Source organism: Pelecanus crispus, chromosome 3 (assembly GCF_030463565.1).
Source record: "Pelecanus crispus isolate bPelCri1 chromosome 3, bPelCri1.pri, whole genome shotgun sequence".
NCBI classification, from domain to species: Eukaryota; Metazoa; Chordata; class Aves; order Pelecaniformes; family Pelecanidae; genus Pelecanus; species Pelecanus crispus.
The window spans coordinates 81,229,908-81,244,282 of record NC_134645.1 but is presented as its reverse complement, the minus strand read 5'-3'; the positions used below and the strand labels follow the sequence as shown (position 1 = coordinate 81,244,282).

Here is a 14,375-nt window from a genome sequence, read left to right as displayed (position 1 = left end):
GAGAAGAGGCTTGATGGCTGACAAGCACACCCAAGGTTTATCACAGGCAGAGATGCGTGAGTGAGTCACTCAGACCTAGCATGGGTTCAGACACACGTGCCAGCATCACGGACCTAGGTCCATGTCCTTCTTGCTTCGCTGTCTGGACTGAGACCTCCATGTCTATGTCACTGTCCTCCTCTGGCCAGTCCCAGTCTCCTCCCAACAGTCCTCAATGTCCAAGCTCCTGCCTATTGTCTTTTTTGTCTTCACAAAACATAGTCAAACTCTTCCTCCTCCTCATTCCCACTGCTGTTTTCCCTGCAAAACCAGCCCTCCCCTCACCCAGCCCCAGGACCCTCTCATAGAATGGAAAAGACCTTTAAGATCATCCAGTCCAACCATTAACCTACACTACCAAGTCTACTCTAAGCCAATCAAGGGTAGACTAGACTAAACCATGTCCCGAAGTGCCACATCTACCTGTTTTTTGAACACAAAAAATGTCCACCACATCGCCACCACCACTGGCATACAAGCAGAGCCCCCGGAAACCTCTCTGAGATCCAAACCTTCACATAACACCCTACAAATACTGACAACCTACACTTCAGAGATTCCCACTTTCACTGGGTGAAACAAGGCATTAATATCTGGCAGGCAGGGAACCCCCAGATTAGGAAATTGCCTCCCATTGCCCCATGACATTTCTCTGAGCTGTTGAAAATGCCACTTTCCTTATCCTGTGTACTCTCCCTCCAGACACATCTGAGCAGGGTGAAATTACCCATGTGGTGTTGCACATCTCCTTCCCTGCCTGAGCAACACCCTCCTCCCAACATATTGTGTAGCCTTATTGAGTAACAGGAACTTATGCCGTAATTTATGCTACAAGACCCAAACCCCATCGCTAATACGTGTTCTGTATTGAAGCTGTTGAAGCTGTATATAATGGAATTTTCCTTTTAATTTACATTTTTACTTTTTTCTTTTGAAAGAAAAACCTTGGCAGCTGCCAACAGTAGTTGATGTCCAAGAAACACGATTTAGTTTGACAACTCAAATACTCAAGAGGTGTGCCATGCCAGCATCCTGGCTTGTGTGTCAAGCCACAGCACAGATTTTTGGTACGTTATTGCCTGACTTTTCATTTTCTTGCTGCTGTCTTTTAAAACTTTGTCCTATTCTGGGCCAAGGCTGGACTCGCCATAAGGCAAACATCAGATCTGAAGGACCGCTGTAAATGTGAAGTTTCCTCACTTTTGGGGACTTGCCTTTGCAACTGCAAGCAACTTTCCTTTAGCAAGGCTTTTTTCCTTTAGATAATTCTGATTCTTACAGCATGTATTCAGGTATCCTGCTGCTTTCTGCCAGGGATTTCTGAGCTTGATTCTCACACAAATACACACAGGGTGTAATTCAACTGAATTCAACGGAGTTCAGCTAACATAACACTAGCATAATAGAAATGGGAATCAGACACTCTGAACCTTTCTCCCTAACCTCCAACAGATGCCAAAATTGTAGAGCAATCGAGCTAAATACCTTGCTTTTCAGACTCCTCCCAATAAACCAAAGAAAATCCAATCAAGCCTTCTCATTCAAAGGAATTTAATTACTGTGTAGAACACTTGCAATAAAAGCCTCTTACGCATAAAGAAGACAGCTCTTTCTGCAGCATCCTGCCTGCACCACATGGAATAATTATGCCTCTTGTGAATCATTACCTCTTTATTCCAGGAAAAGAATGCTCTTTTAATATGATTACAATATGAAGAAGACACAGAATATCAAAACAACAAACAGCACATTAAAAGAGCCCTGCTAAATAAACAGCATGCAGCTTTTATTACTACGGATATAAACGACTCCAAAATTTGTGAGCGGACACCAGGGATTTTTTGACTGATGTCATACTCTCTCAGTAGTCTGTGTGAAATAAGACATGCGTGGGTGAAATCTCCCTGTGGAAGGACACCCATGAGTCGTGTACAAGGCTATGACTATGATGAGGAGCCAGATGCCGTCAGTTCTGTTCCTGACTCTGCCTAAGACTCTTTTCTTGATCTAGATCAATTTATTCCACATGTCTCTGCTTTGGGGCCCAAAATGGGAGTAATGATGCCTACTGCCATGGACCAAGCAGGAGGCTCCATTCATTACCGTTTGAAACATGCCCCAGCAGAAGGTGCTCTGGGAATTTGAAAAGTGATATTCATGTCTTCACTGGACAGGGGGGAGCAGGGATCATCTCAAGCAGCCACATTTGTAAGCAAGCCTTTTCAGAGCTCCTGATCTTCAAGTTGACATGAGCAGTCAGTAGATTACTAGAGCAACTCATCAGAGTCACCTCCTCCTGACCAAAAGAAGCTCATGAGGAAATGCAGGTCACAGTTAGATTAGGAAAAAAGAGACTGTGCATTCAAGTATGTGTGGTTACAGGTTTTAACTCATACAGTTTTAAAAGGTGCTGGTCAGTTTCTGTGCTCCCTGCTGAGTGTGGGCTGCTTTGTAAAGCTGCACGAGCTGGTGCACCTTGAGCAACCATGTCTCTGTGAGCCCATGCCCTGCGATTGTCTGCCCACCCCAGGAGAGGCCCACACATGGGAGGGAAGACACAGGCAGGCCCATGGAACTTTCAGGGCATAGAGAGATACATTATGTCCCTGAGGGGTGACACAGTCCCCAGTGACACTTTGGGGCAGGAGAAGACAGCTGCATGACCCCCCTCCCAGCAGCAGAGAAGGAGATGAAGGTGACCAGGGACAGTCTGTATGGGTTCACCAAGGATCAGTCACACCTGAGCAACCTGATGGCCTTCTATCATAAAGTGACTGGATGTGTGGGCAAAGGGAGAGCAGTGATGTAACTTGCCTTGACTTTAGCAAGGCTTTCAACACCATCTCCCACAATCTTCTTGCATCCAATTTACAGCATTACGGTTGGGATGAGTGAGAAACGGGTTGGATGATCAGGCTTAGTGGGTGGCAGTTAATGGGTTGTATGGAGGCCAGTAAAAAGTGGGGTACTGCAGGGGTCTAACCTGGCATCCAGGTTTGGTCTCTGCAATACCAGACAGACATGGACAAATGGGTGAGTTCAGCGGAGGGCCATCAAGATGCCTGGGGCATGGAGCACTTGCCCTAAGAGGAGAGGCTGGGGGAATGGGGCTTGTTCAGCCTGCGGGAGAGGCAGCCTGGGGGTAGGAACCTAACAGCAGCCCCACAGGACCCATGGGGAGGTCACCAAGAAGAAGGAACCAGTCTATTCACAGTGGTGCATGGCAGGAGAACAAAAGATAGCAGGCAAAAATTGAAATGAAAGCTTCAGACCGGCTACAAGGAAAAAGCTTTTCCCTGTGAGCACAGCGAGGCAGTGGCAGATGTTGCCCAGAGAGACTCTGCAGGCTCTGGCACTGGAAGTTTTCCAGACCCAACTGGAAAAAGCCCTCAGAACCTGGTCTGACCCCATAGCTGACCCTGCTTTGGACAAGGCGTTGGACCAGAGCCCTCCTGGGGTCCCTTCCCACCTGAATTGTCCTCTGATCCTATGATTGACATCTTCTCCACTCAGAAGCAGCTGCAGAGGGTAGGGGAGGACCATGGTGAGGGCTCCTGTAAGGGCTCCAGGGCCCCTTATAGTGGCATGGGAGGCAGCAGGAGGGATGGGCTCCACTGTCCAGAAGATACAAAAGACTGTGGAAGCTTTTTGTGTTATTTCTCCAGCTCCCTGTTAGTTTGTATCACAGAGAAGCTGCACAAATTGGGGCTCGACCAATGATGCGTATGAAAATATCTGCATTTTGTAAGCTCCCAGAAGACTCTGTAAAGTGCACAGCTTTCACAGCTACTAATCCCACTTTGACCAATTAGGGAAAAACATGTTTTCTAAGACAATAGAAGAAAACATAACTCTCTACTGAGGTTTAAAATGCAACAGTTTCATAAGTCTGTAGCTTAGCCCTTCTGTATTCCATTGCACTTCTGTATTTTATTTTCTAGGTAGCCAGCAGAAAGGCACACACTACTGAGAAATTGTTACACAATGCTTTAAAGCAGGATTCATGAGAAAGCTGCTTCGAGCCTTTGCTTTGAGCACAGTAGTCTCCATTACAACTGTTCACCACTCTGAGATGCTCAAGCCATTTTCGTATCGTTTTCCTTTCCATGAACAGTCCACAGGCAACTGGATTGAAAAGCTCAAGTCTGTTACATCCAGCACACCTTAAAATACAGCAAAGGAGAAGAGAAAAAACCCAACTGCTTTTCCAATTTTAAAATGCACATTTCTTTAGCTGAGTTTCTTTAAAGTAGCAGCCTGTTATGGTTCCCAGCCAAATTCCTGAAGGTGGGTCAGCTGAGAATTAAAACAGCATGAGAACCTGCAGCTCCCATCCCAGCTCTGCAGCAGACCTCTGGGGTGACCTTGGTCACGTTATCCATCATCTCTGGACCCCAGTTCTCTGTTAGGATGAAGAAAAATACTTGCTTTGTCTTCTCACCTCTGCAACATGTTAAGTCTTTTGCCTCAGTGGTATCTGTATGCCACTACAGCATGCCACATGGATGTATACTGCATGTGTGAATGCAAGAGCATATACAGTGGACTTTTGGTAGCATCTGGGAATAGAGACACTCCAGAAAGACAAAGAAATTATACCTCCCATTGTGCATTAGGACAGCAAATGAAACTCAATTTCGAGTCAAGCAGGAAATGAAGAAGAGCATATATCCATGAAGATGATCCTTAGCTGATGTTTTCCTGGGCAGATCTAATCTCTCACTTTTCTTCTTTATCTTAAAAAAAAACCCCAAACCTTATTCTGCTAAAATCTCTCTTATAGGTAAAAGCTCTTTCTACACTCCAGAGACACTCCTGTCCTCTCCAGTCTGCCTTCTCTCTGCTCCTCCCAGGCCAAACATGTCTTGTGCCACTTTCCTCACCTGCTGCTGGTCCCTCACGTTGCAGCCCGCTCTCTCTTTAGCTGTCTCAGGCTCCCTTCCCTCACACCCCCCACCTCCTCCTCCCTCCGTTCTTCCCCATCATCTATTCCTACTGCTTCTTCCATCACATTCCCACCGTCTCGACCTTGCACCAGCTCTAACGCTGCTTTCCCACACCAGCAGCATCACCCTTTTCCCATTTCGCCAGCTATTTTCCTATCTCCCTTTTCTGTTTCCCCTCCTCCCGTACCACTGACCTGCATAGCCATTTCTTCCCCAGGCTGTTCCCCTTCCACCCATCTCACGCTTTCATTCATCCAGCTTTCCCTTTCCTGATACCCCCATGCCTTTCTCTGGGTTTGTCCCCAGATTGCTGCTTGGATGGCAGAGCAAGTTAACAGGCCACGTCCTGCACAGCCACAGAGCGGCTGCATCCGGGTGAAGGTTGCACGGGGCACCAAGGGAAACCTGCACCCCCACCTCTAAGCACGCCAGACACTGAACCCCAAACCAGGGAGGTCCTCTTTTACACACCGGTAGCTTCCCAGGACAACTGCCCTTCCTTCTAGGCTAATACTTTCATGTCATTTCATTACCTTTTACTCTACCACCTGCAATGCTCGATCATTTCTATTTGCTCTAATTAAATTCCCCATTAACTTCTTTTCCTTGCAGTCAATATAGATTTCTTTCTTTCTTTCTTTTCTCCAACCCCACCTTTCCTTTTTTGTGCCTTGTCTTCTATTCATCATATCATTTAGTGATGGGCTTTGCCCTCTCACCCTTCCCTGTACCTTTTTAAGTGCTACCATATATTTTCTATAATGGGTTGACCAGCTGTGAACTCCATATTTTAAGCGGCATGATATCATAGCTTCCTCAGACCTCTCCTCTCCCACAGCCAGGGCCAGCCTTTTCTCATCTCCCAGTCATTCTGAGAAGGAGCCAGCCACAGTGTCAAAATCCCATTGAGAGACTCCTTGTATGGTTTTATCTTTGCCTGTATTTTATAGTCTCTGAGCTTGGCTCCAGCTCCCCACCCAAGGATGGCATTTGCCCTATTTGGGAGGCAGTGGCGGGGTGGGTGGCGGGGAGCAGGAGGGGACAGTTTTAAGCAGGTGTGGAGGTTAGAAACCCTGCATATCAGCCTTCATGGAAGGAAAAATGAAAGTGGGGAAACACAAAAATCACATGCAGAAATGTAGAAGGAAATACTTCAGGTGAGTTTAACCATCAGTTCAATCTAGTGTAAGACGTAGAGGGAGAGAGCAGAGAGATCTAAACAGTATTTAAGAGTGTGAAAGATATGCCTTGATTCTGAACTGCTATCTTCTGTTCTAACATCAGCTCTTAAAAGATTAAAAAAGAACTTTTTCTGTGTCTGCCAAACAGTCTCACACATTTCTGTCCAGTCAGAAACAGACCATGCACCTTATCTTCCTTTTAGCGTGAGCCTGCATGCATCTATCTAAAGATAAGAGCTTCCTATGATGGATTAAGACTTTCCAGCTCTGCCTGCTGTGATTTACTCTGGCATTACAGCACCAGCCCATTCCTTTTAGCTCCATCACCCATCCAGACATGCAGCACAATGAAAATACAATGTTCCCCCTTAGCAGGCATTTCTACGCCATGTCAACACCACTCTCAGGTGCATGTATCTGCACCCCACGCGGCTGGCCAAGGACCGGACCTTTTCCACACCAGTCTGTGGCTGCCACGGTTTGGCTGGACAAGGAAAGCGTTACAGGGAGTGACATCTGGTTCACGGCAGCGGAGCCGAGCTGCTTGCCAAGGCAGAGTGGCACGGAGACGCATCCCTGAGGAGCCACAGCATCCCTGAGGCTGCTGCAGAGAGGCAGCGAGCGAGCAGGCAGCCCAGGGCATCTGCTGGCAGTGGTTTAGGGCTGTCATGCCTGCGTTTTTCGGTCTACGGGATAACTTTTGCATGGGTTATATAATGCACACGATTGCATCCACCGGGGAGAAAAAGGTGGTGGCAGGGGAGGTTACTAGTCAGTCAGAACAGGAAAATGTAAATAAGCCTCATCCACTTGTGAATGTAGATATTCTGAACACTGAAACCATGGTCACACTGTGGAGATAAAACCTGCAGTGAATTCTCCAGGGTTTAGTCTGAGGTTTTACTGCACCATGTATCATCTCACTGTGTCCTAGCTGCTAAAAAATATTTTGCAGTAACTGAAATGCTGAATCCCCCAAGGAGAAGCTGCCAGTCAGTTAACATCAAGAATCTAAATTTTTAGAGGATTTTCCAAAATCCAATGTTGTCCTGATTACAAAGACCTCAGCATAGGCAATTTTTTTCATTATTTAAACGATTTCCCTTGAGTGTTTGCAGCCCAGACAACAGCCACATTGTGTTTAATGCAGTAGAACCAGGGAATGAAACTGGCTGGGAACAGATCAACATGGTTTTATTGTCCAAACTGAGTAAAAAGGTAGAGTAAATTCACAAGCTAGCTGCTGACAAATATATTAGATTTAATAATAAGAGGTGCTTATGTGTATAAATAACCCATCGAGGATTTTTTTTTTTTTTTAAGTGCTTGGGGATGATTGGATAAATGTCTTGTGTTGCAATGGAGAGGTTTTAGTCCTGTCTTAGAGTGTAGGCAAATTGTTTAGGCACTGCATATCCATGAGTGAAGGCAGAGGGATTTCAGTGACATAGGCATCCCGCCTTTAGAAAAGTCTTCCTTTGGTCTCTTCCTCCTGATTTCAGACCTGCTCCTCCATTCTTTGCCCTTCTCCCTTGCCATTGTGTTACACCAAAATGTACATCATGAAAAGGAGATTTATCGGGGTTGTATAGTTTTGTGTCTTAGCGCAGCAATAGTTCTGCACTGACAGAGGGAGATGGGAGAGGCTGTGATCGATCTTTTCTGTCTCCAGCTTCTAGCGGTACCTAGAGGGGCTTTTCTATCCAGGTAGTTTATAATGTACTCCTTATGCTTATAAATCAGCATTGATAAAAGTCACAAAAAGCTGTATATAGAATAGATTAGATGAAAATGACTGTGTTATTTGAAAATTTCAAGGTGTTATATACTGGGATTCTCTGCAGCTGACATACTTATAGTGCATTTCTGTTCTGCTACCACCATGATGAATCTCCCTGAATTATATTGCTTAGTACTGGCTTAAAATATTTAACAGCAGTTTTTGTTGAAAACCAAATAATTTGCGACACAAGAAGTGAGATGTCTAGAGCAAAGTGCACTAGCTGCAAAATAAACTGTTTGCCCATTAATAACTAATAACCTCATCCAGAAATTAGATAGAGCACATATAAAGCATGAGCCTGTGCATGTGTTTATACATAGGTATGATGTCTTTTATAAAGTTTTTGCTTCATTTCTCCCTTCCAGTGGTGCAGGTCAGCTGGACTTTCTGATATTTCTTCTGGGGTATCTTCTGCCATATAAATACAACATAGCTGGGCCCTAAAGCCTTAGTTCCCCTTCACAAATCCTTTCTTTTCCTGCCTTCTCCACTGCTGCTTCTGACATCCCTGGCCAATGCCAGTCCCAGCAGCTAGGAACTCACCAATTCCCCTTTCTTGGGTCTTCCCCACCCCCCGGGATCCCACAGAGCCAGTTTCACTTCACACCAGTGTATTGCACTGTGCCATGCTCCCGGGAAGCTGGGCTTGTCCTGGGACCCTGTCCTAGGACTCACCCCCAGCCTCACTAGGTTTTCCTGAACTTTGGCTTCTCTGCTGAAGTCTAGCAAGCCACTGCTGCCTTTTTGTTTAAATCACTTCTTATCCTTACCTTTTCCATGAAGAAACCCACCATAAAGTACCTCATTCCCCAAACCTCCATTTGCAGCTTATTTTCAGTGAGATATATATTACATACATATATATATACACATATTTCACTTGCCCAGCTGCTGGTGGTGCAACTCCTCGCCTTGCACCTTCACCTTTCTCGTTGCTGCCCGCGGCCAGTACTGTCCCAGCACAAACACTAAACTGCACATCATTGCCAACAGTTTGCTTCCGTTACTCTCTTAATTGCTTTAATCTCCTGCTCTGCACTCACTTTGCCAACAGATGAATGTTCTTCAGGCAGATGCTGTGTGTTACTACTTTCCAAAAGGCACTTTGATGTACTCTGTATAATTACTGCAAACAAATCCTAAGGAGCTGGGGAACACTGTTGCTTAAAGTGTTTTCAAGACTTTTCAAGAAAAAAATGGATATTTTATTTCCATGGAACTGGAAATGCTGTTGTGTGTGGGTTTCTGTCTATTTTGTAGTGAACTGGAAGAGGATAGAGAGAAACAGAAGGTAGATAAAGACAGATAAAGGAGGAAGAGCCTTTTAATCTTTTAAGCTAAAAGGCTAAAAAAGACAGCAGCATGGGGGAGGAGAAAAACCGAGGTGAAAAACTGAAGAACATCCAAGCAAAAATCGGTAACGTCCCCTGAAAAAAAGTTCCGAATCTGCTTAGAAACCTGTCAAATGGAAATAGCTTAAACACAAGGTTCCCTTTCCCCCCTTTCAGCTGGCTCTGCTTCCTCCCATGGAGTCCCAGAAGCAAGGGCCCTCTCATCCAGATTCACAAAACACGAGCCAGTGTTCATCTCTCTTCCAAAACATTTCTTGTTTTGTCTTTTACTTAGTAAGTGCTGGCTTTGCTAACTGTCATAGCCCCCTCCACTGCCATAGCCAGTCTTTCTATTACCCTGGCTGTGACAGCAACCCAGCAGCAAGGAGCTACACATCTAATTGCCCATGGCTTTCATGGGCTATCAGAGCCTACACCAACACATCACATGCAGCTCCCAAGTGACGTTATCTAATGTGGCTTGAACTAGCACAAGGTAAGGATCCTGGGGATCATCTTTTTGCTCTCTGGCATCTACGAAAAATCTGGTGGGTCATGCTGGCTAATGCACGTGGCACTTGGATGTGGGGTAGGTTTTTGATCACGAGTTCTGGCCTGTGGCCTGCTGATCTGACTGCTTGAAATATGGGTATATTTTATCACAGGTATTTGTATCAGTATTTTAAAAGTTTAGGAATGGAAATTCCTGTTTCAACTTTAATTTAAGCTATTTAAAATCAAAGCCTGGACTCCTAACTTCAGACAACTCCTAAAGGAATCACATAGCTCTATGGAAAAGTCTTAACCAGCTAAAACAGAGTTAAAGCTAAAACTGAAGCTAAAACAGAGTTACAATCACAAGATTTACCTGACCGAGGCTCTAGAAGAGTGTCCATACTTCCTCCATGTGACTGCACATGTAAAGCTTGAATTAAATGCTTATACCCAGGGCTATCTTCTGTAGTGGATATGATCTCATCCATCATGCTTCATGCATTTACACCCATCATTTCATCCACTTTCCTTACGCATACCCTTTGATTTGGAAAATTAAAGCATCTTTTTTCCTTTCTTTAAACTCCATTTCATAGCTTAGCTCTCTCTTCTACCCTCTGTGGCTGCAGCCCAGGCAATCTCCAGCACTGCCGGTGCCTGTGCTATGGCTCTGAGCATATCTTGGGCTGAAGGACAAGAAGGGCCTTTGGGCTGCTCCTCATCCACTGCTGGGAGCAGAATGCCTACCCCCCAGGGGGTAGCTTTTCAAAAGGGATGGATTTTCTTGCACCCCCCCAAGACCGTGAAGGTAAAACAGCCCGGCAGAAGGTGGGAAGGAAGATTTCCCTTGGGCTGACTGCTGGAGGGGTGTCTGCTTATAGCTGCATTGCTTAGCATCCACAGGAGATACACTTTCATAAACTTAAAGGAACAGAAAGGGACACTTTCTTCATTTGGGGGTTAGCAAACAGTAATCGCACAGCTTAAAGGTCAGAAGGGTCAACTGATCCAATTCTGCCAATTCTATAGAGTTCAGGCAAATTATATCACAGGTGAATTTCATCTCTCCTGTCCATCTCTTCTTTTCCTGCCCGGATTTGCCCCTTAGTGTGCATTTCATTAGTTTCCTCTGGTCTATGTTTAAAGGGCCTGAATGGTGAAGCCTCTACTACCACCCTCATGAAACCCCTCCACAGGAGCATTGCCTGACTGTCTCTTTTCTTTCACCCTCCTGCTTTTACTTCCTACCTCTTGTACCATCCTAAACTGTTCCTGTCCCTCCCCAGGTTTCTGAATGACAACATGCAGCTCCAGCTGCAGCTGCCTCTCTTTCTGCTCTGCCACAGAGTTACCAGCCTGGACACCTCGTTTCAGGAAGCCAGTCCTGGGCATGGTGCTCCAGCTGCAGGCAGGACCTCAGTGTGGGGGTCCTCAGTGGGGTGCCCTGCCCTGGGGCTGGCTGGGTCGGGTCTGGAGAGGGAGGAGGCACCCAGCCTGCTGATGGATCTGCAGACTCATGCAAGCATGGAAGGAGGGAAGGAAGGAGGGAAGGAAGGAAGGAAGGAAGGAAGGAAGGAAGGAAGGAAGGAAGGAAGGAAGGAAGGAAGGAAGGAAGGAAGGAAGGAGGGAGGGAAGGAAGGAAGGAAGGAAGGAAGGAAGGAAGGAAGGAGGGGAGGAAGGAAAGGAGTGCCTGCAGCCATCCCAGCCTTTCTCTGCTCTACTGCAGGTTCTGCCGTCAATTCAAATGCCCCAAAGACCAGACAAACTTTTTATATTACTTTGCTGTGGCTGGATGGCTTGTGCAGTTCCTCTGCTCCCTCTTTAACAGTGACCTTAATATTTTATTTATTGTTTAAAGGATAATGTTCATTGCAGAGGAATATATGAGGCAATAAATGGCCTTTGCAGGTAATTAAATGCTGAAGAGAGCCGAAGCTATTGATAGCCATAAAAGCTGTTTATTCTGAGTGCACTGAGAAGCCAGGACCACTGTTCCTTATAGCGTGCAACAAGACAAGATTAAACAAGCCACAGTACTAGAAAAGGGAAAGACAACATTTTTCTTGCCCTCTCAGGGACTGAAATTTCTGAGCTGCTGTTTATTTGGTGCTTGGAACAGAAAATATTGATTGTAATAATATGTGGGTTTCTATCATGTTATTCTTTCTTTCCTAGCTGTTTTAGAAGGGCTTTGCAAATGGTGGCAAGGATTACCACCTTCCTTGGACAGATGCTCAAATAAAGGCACAGCAGGGAAGGGTGACTTGCCCATGCAATCAGTGGGAAAGTCTCTGACAAAATCCAGCTTGCAGCCTAGTGTCTTGCCTACTAGTCAGTTTTATAGTGCATCACTATAGCACTTCTCATACCAGCTTTTCAAGTGTTTGTAGATAAGAAGAGCCCACCTTCTTATACATAGAGGCACTGATGTAGCATAGGGTACCTCTGCCTTCTGCTGTGCTTCTGCTCCATATGGGGCCCAACCTCCAGCCACTGCCACAAGAAGAGGTGCTGTTCTCCTGTGGACAGTGGTAGGGGACACCATATGGTATCTACGCATACAAATTTGACTTGGCCATGGGGAGAGGAGCAAGGCTGGGGACCTTATTCACAGACCTTCCTGTCTTCCCCCTGGTGAGGACAAGGATACAGGGTGACCACAGGAGTCCTTGCATAAAGAAAGATTTGCTGCAGCTACATGCAGCCATGCTCTGCATGGAGCACAGCAATTGTCTAATAGCACAAAATAACCAAAACCCAAGGTTCAGGGTAGAAAGAGCAATGGAAGGATTGACTGAAAGTGGAAAGAAGATGTTTATCAAGTTTGATGCTTCCCACATAAGAGAAACTACTTCAATATCTGTGCCCACCATCAGGTTGTCAAGAAGTTTTATAGCAAGCATACTTTCCTCTGAAAAATAACAGTCCAACATTGCATAGATGCATATCAACAGTATGCAGGTGTACAAGAAATGTCCCTTTCACATGCTCACATTTTCTGCAGAGTTTGCCCAGATCTTGCCATCATTTTAGTCCAAACTGCACTACCACTTCCGTGGAAAATTCTGGGGTGCAAGTCCAGAGGTGCTTTGAACCCAGGTGCTGTGGGGACATGTAACATCTCAGGATTTGCTGTAATGCAGACCTGAAGCCGGGCACTTCCCGGATAAAGTCTTGGCAGTCATCCCACAGCTGCTCCCCACAAATTGTTCTCATGAGCCAGAAAGTCCCATCACAGCTGACAAAGAGTCATGGGATATGTCCCCAGATGTGCCAAGACAAGGCAGTGAAGCCACTGATGTTGGGAGAGGGCTGGAGAGGGACCCTTGCTCCACATGCGGGGCCACTGGATGCTGGTGCCAGAGGCATTGGCAGGGCAGGCAGAGCACAGGGGCTCAGGTGCAGGGAGGGTAATGCACAGCCAACAAGGCTTATTGCAGAGGCCGGTGCTGGGTACAGCCCAGTGATACGTAAAACATCGTTGTAAGTGATATATGCATATATCAACAAATCCCACCTGGCCTGTATGCAGCCATTAGCATCTGGCAGTTTGCTGTGAGCACAGGTGAATAATGGCTTAGGGGTATGTGCTTTGGGGCAAGGTTAAAAGGTGATTCCTGTATGGTGAAAGTGGATTAATATGACTGGACACGATGCCGGCTTCTCCTCTCACTTCTGCCAGTGTAAATCAAGAGTAACTGCACCAAAGTCAATACATGTATTAAATTCATTGGTACACAGGGGCTGAAAAGCACATGATTTTAAAAGAAAGAACATCTCGATTACAAGCTGGAGAACAGAAACAATGAAAAATGTGGCTGCTTTGCATGGCTTCCTGCGGTGCTTTATTATGGCCCTGCTCCTTCCATGCGAGCTTTATCCCAACAGGCGCCCTTGCAGACACATCTGCGAGAAGCGCTCCTACTGTCCTCCTTATTATTGCCACTACAGGGAAAACCCATCTCTGTTCTGTGTAGCAGAGGTCCCCCCTGTGTTGACCTTGCTGCAGAGAAATGCTGGCTCTCAGGGACATGGAAGGAGATTTAGGCAATGCAGTATTAAACATAGACTCAGTGGCTCAAGCCCCAGTGCCTAAAATTGGAGTTATTCCACTGGTGCCAACAGAGCTATTGAATACAGCCTGACATGATGAAAAGGAATATTATGGATCTGCCTGGCTCCGGCTGAGTGCAGCATGGAGAGTGCGAGGCTGTCACTCCAGTTGCTCTGCCACACAGCCATGGTCAGACAGCTTCTGAGCTGGGCATGAGTTGTCCTGGGGAAGAGGCAACTTTTCCCATCTCCAGAATTCCCTGTTTCAAGGACACTTTGTCTTTGGTGGAAGGAGAGTCCCCTTTTGGGGCTGCCAGCTCAGAGATCCACCTGAGCACCTGGCTGCTCTGGAAATGGCACTGCTCATCACAGCCTCCCTCACTGCAGGACCAGGTGGCTCCTCCATCACCTCTCCTGTGTCCCCACTTCAACAGGGAAGCACCCAAATCTCTGCAGGTCATGCCGACCCATGCTAGAGCTCTCTGCCTAGCAGGCCAGTGGCTTATCGGACCCCCGGGGTGAGCAAGCTGGAGTCTGGTAGGGGAAT

General features: G+C 46.3%; 1 protein-coding gene across 2 annotated transcripts in view; it reads right to left on the bottom strand.

Annotated features, from left to right (window-relative positions):
• The window catches only part of SCML4 (Scm polycomb group protein like 4), a 49,477-nt gene that overhangs the window by 14,220 nt on the left and 20,882 nt on the right, over nt 1–14,375 (bottom strand). The gene's annotated exons all lie outside the window — the stretch shown is intronic.